The sequence below is a fragment of the Suncus etruscus genome, chromosome 12 (genome assembly GCF_024139225.1).
Source record: "Suncus etruscus isolate mSunEtr1 chromosome 12, mSunEtr1.pri.cur, whole genome shotgun sequence".
In the NCBI taxonomy this organism is placed as follows: Eukaryota; Metazoa; Chordata; class Mammalia; order Eulipotyphla; family Soricidae; genus Suncus; species Suncus etruscus.
Window position 1 is genome coordinate 68,025,370 of NC_064859.1, and position 4,789 is coordinate 68,030,158.

Below are 4,789 nucleotides of genomic sequence, written 5' to 3' on the forward strand. Positions count from 1 at the left end.
CAAAACATCTGCACAATTCAAAATTACCACCAGCAATGTATGAGGATACTAATTTTGCCTTATGATTGAAAAATGTTACTGTATCTTTTAGTTTCTATTATAATCATCTTTCTATGTGTAAAGAAACTTGCATTTCTAAACTACTAAGTATGTCAGCATTTTTCAAATGTTTATTGGCTACTTGTATATAACTTTTTTGCTAAAACATCTATTTAAATCTCTACCATTTAATGTTGAATTATTATATTTTATTATCGAGATGAAGTAGCTCTTTATACATTTTATATAGAAGTTCCTTTTCATACATGATGTATAAAAACATGTTCCCATTCAGTGGACTCCCTCTGATTGATAAATGAATAATTCTTACCAATCATGATAAAGAAAAAGATCATTCTTGCACATATTTAAAATTTTGGTGTGAAATAATGTATTAGTTTTGTTGTTTTTTCTTATGTTTTTAACATCAATAAGGAGTCATTACTTAAATTTCATGAGTATTTGTTCCAAATTTTTAAGAGTTTTATAACTCTTAAGGTTTATGACACATTATGAATTGCTTTATCTTCTATGATGTAAAATAAAAATTACATTTTATTCTTTGTCATATGTGTACAAAATATTATTTGTTGAAATATTCCTTTTTCATTAAATTATCTAAGTAGTTTATTATAAATTAATGATAAACATTGAGTTATTTCTGAGCTCTAGATTTTATTCTACAAATTTATTTGTATATCCTATCAATATCAGTATCACACTGTTTGGTTAATTCATCCTTGAATTAAAATTTTTAACTGGGAATAGTGAATCCTCATTTATGTTTCAATATTTTTTGGATATTCTAGGTCTTTTAATGGTCATTGTAAAAACTAGAGCAGGAGTCTCTATTTTTAACTTTTATTTCAGCAACAATTTGATCTAAGGGCAGGTTGCCCTACCTCATCACCTAACAATAAGATGAAATCAGAAGATACTTTTTCCTAGGGTCTGGCAAAAACCAAGATCACTAATTCCAGAAGAATGACTACAACTGCCACTGAGCAGAACATTTTCTGGGACCAAAAGGACTCTATAATAGACTTCATCTAGGATCTGTGCAAAAACCAAGATCTCTAATTACAGAGGACTGACTTTGACTATCAAGTCTGAGCAGAAAGTTTCCTAGCACCATAAAGAAAGACCTTGGGGTTTGACAATGAACATGTCCAGAGCCTGTAGTCAGTCTCATGACAGTATGAGACTTTATTCTTCAATGGTGGAGAGATCCTGTATCTCTTAGGCCAAGGGAATTTCCTTTCTAACTTCTTCAATACTTACTGTTCCCATGCAAAAACAAAAACAATAGAAAAAAATCTTGACATACCATCTCCTTTTTTCTTCTTTCTTTCTTCTTTCTTCTTTCTTTCTTCTTTCTTTCTTTCTTTCTTTCTTCTTTCTCTTTCTTTCTTTTCTTTCTTCTTCTTTCTTTTCTTTTCTTTTCTTTCTTTCTTTTCTTTCTTTCTTTCTTTTTCTTTCTTTTTCTTTTCTTTTTCTTTTTCTTTTTCTTTTCTTTTTCTTCTTTCTTTCTTTCTTTCTTTCTTTCTTTCTTCCTTCCTTCCTTCCTTCCTTCCTTCCTTCCTTTCTTTCTTTCTTTCTTTCTTTGTTTGTTTGTTTGTTTGTTTCTTTCTTTCTTTCTTTCTTTCTTTCTTTTCTTTCTGTTTTTGGGTCACTCCCAGCAGCACTCAGGGGTTACTGGCTCTATGCTCAAAAATCACTCCTGGCAGGCTCAGGGGACCATATGAGATGCCAGGATTCGAACCACTGTCCTTCTGTATGCAAGAAAAATGCCCTACCTTCATTTTATTTCTCCGGCTCCTTCTTTCTGTTTTTTATTCTTCTATTAAATTTATATTTATAGCTTTTAGCTTTCTTCTCTTTTTAATAGAACATGAATCATCTTCTTCTGCTTCATATTTCTATGTCTTCCTACAAATTGGGGGTGGGGGATAGAGAGTGAATGGTACCAGGGACAAAGCACTCTCATGAACATTGAGTGGAAATTAAAAAATTATCAGACCTAAATAATCAACACAAAGCCAATAATAATAGAATCAAGAGACCCAAATTACAACAAGCTATGCACAAAAGATACCTGTTATACTAGCAGTCCAGGGGGCTAAGGAGTGGAGGTATGGGATGTATGCTGAGAACAATGGTGGAGGGAGATCAACACTGGTGGTGGGAACTGCCCTAATTCACTGTCACTATGTACCTTAAATATAACTGTGAAAGACTTGTAATTCACAATAGTCTCAATAAAAATTACAAAAAAAATCGAGTTGGTTTTCCATAGAATTGTGTTAAATCTACAAATGAAAATGTGGAGGGTTAGCATCTTACTAAGTTAAATCTTTTAGGCTATGTGTATGACATGTTTTATTCATTAATTTAGAATTTAAATTTTTAATTATTTTCATAGCTTGTAAGCTCTTGCACTCTTAAATTTATATATAAGTATGTGATACTTTATGTTAAAATCATGTTAATTTTTATTTTAAAATGTTTATTGCTAGAAAATATTAACAGAATGTTTGTATATTGATTCTGTATTCTTAAAATTTTAACTAAGTAAACCCAATAGGTTTTAATAAATAACTAATAATTTTCTACATATAAAAACACATATCTATGAATGTTTTTAATTTTTAACCTTTCAATATAAATCACCCTAATTCCTTATCTAACTATAGACCCACCATTAAAGTGTTAACTGGGGGTGGTGAGGACAAATTTCCTTACTTTATTCCTTATATTTTTCACCATTAAGAAATCTTTATTTACTGTGAGATTTCATAGATGTTCTCTATCAGAGTAAGTCTTGTTTCTCACTTGCTAATATTTTTAATGATGAAAAGTGATAAACTTTATCAAGTTTTTCTAAAACTATGTAATAATAAGGATTTTTCATGATTCTAAATATATATCATATTGGTTATTATTTTATTATATTTTTATAAAAAATAACATGGGATAAGTCCCAATCATATAATCCTTTTACTATATGTCTAAATTAAGTTTGTTGGTATTTCATTGTTTCTTATGAGAAGATGGTTGTTGATATTGCTTTAAATTTAATTTTAGATTAGTCAGACATCCCTTACTGATTAAAATTTTTTCTTTATCTTACATTTTTACTTTTGTTTTGGGACGACACCTGGCAGAGCTCAAGGTTACTTTTAGATCAGTGTTGATCGAAAGCCCTAATGGTGTTCAGAGGATTATAAGTAATATTGAGATCAAACTTAGGTCTTCTGCTTGAAAGCATGCATTGGATTTGAGCTGTCTCTCAGACAACCACCTAAAATCAATCTTTCTCTCAGGTTTTTTCCTTCTTTCAGTCCTCTCTTTCTTCCTTATTCCCTCCTCCCATCTTCCCTTACTCTAGTTCTCTTTCTTCTTTTTCTCCTTTCTTTTCTTCCTTTAGTTTCTTTCCTCTTTTCCTTCTTTCTTTACTTATTTCCTTCCTTCTTCTTTATTTCTTTTTCTTTCTTTTTTCTCTTTTTCAAAACAAGGTATAGTTCAAACAATGCAAATGCAAGTGCTTTACTGTGACCCACATCCTGGTCCCATCAGAATTTTAACATTTTGATCATGGTATATATAAGTTATTAAAGTCTCTTGGATGTACAGATCTATATTTGTCATCAAATTGGGAAGTAGGCAGTTATTTTCTTAAATATTTTCTCTATTCCTTATCTCTTCTACTTCTAATACACCTACTACAAATAGGTTGGCGGCAACAAACAGTGTCCCAAATGCTTCTGAAGTCCAACTTTTTTAAATCTTTTTCTTCCGTGTGGTTTATACTGTATAATCTCTATTGATCCATCATCAAGTTCACTGATCCTTTCTCTTGTCAGCTCACATCAACTGTTGAACCTCTCTGGTGAATTTTTTGCTTTGGCTTTTGTATTTTTCAACTTCAGAATTTCCAGAAGGTTTTTAATAGTTCTATTTCTTTATTGATATTCTATATTTGTTAAGACATTGTCACCAGTCCCTCTTTGAATTTTTTAAGCATGGTTTCTGTTAGTTCTTTGAACGTTTTTGTAATACCTGCTTTGAAGCATCAATCTACTATAAGTCCTAAAGTTCACCACCAAAGGCTCTTCAAAGAAAGTTTCTATTGCCTGCATTTTTCCTTTTAACTAGTTACACTTTACTGGTTTTTTTATTTCTCATATTTCTTGTTGAAAATCTGCCCATATTAGTTAGCAATTTTCAAAAACACTAGTATACCTCTCCTTTTAATAAGATGATTTGTTGTTATTTGAACAAATATCTACAGGTCCTTTTATCCCTTAATGTTTAAACTCTAACGTTACAAATCGGAATTTTTTTCTCTTTGTTTTAAATCTTTTAGGCTGGCTATCTTGGATTAACATAAGCTTCTTTACTGATCAGAGATTGTGCATGGCCTCCATACACCATCAGTTTTTAAAATATTGTCATTTGCTATGTATGCGATTCAGAGGCTTCTATCAAACCAAGAAATGACTATTTGAATTGGTGGTGTTGCTTGTTCTCACGAATTTTGCTAGATATTAGTTCCTTACAGATAATACTCTGACTGCAGTCATCCAGGTATGAGAATGATATTATTTTAAGCTTTGCTGCCATCAGCCTCCTGTAAGTCAAAGCAGTCTCTGATTCTGCCTATTTTTGGAAAAAAAAGAGTTGTGCAGAGCCTTTATGACAGGAAGACTTCTGTCTTCTGCAACAGATCTTTATGTAGCTTTAGGGATAT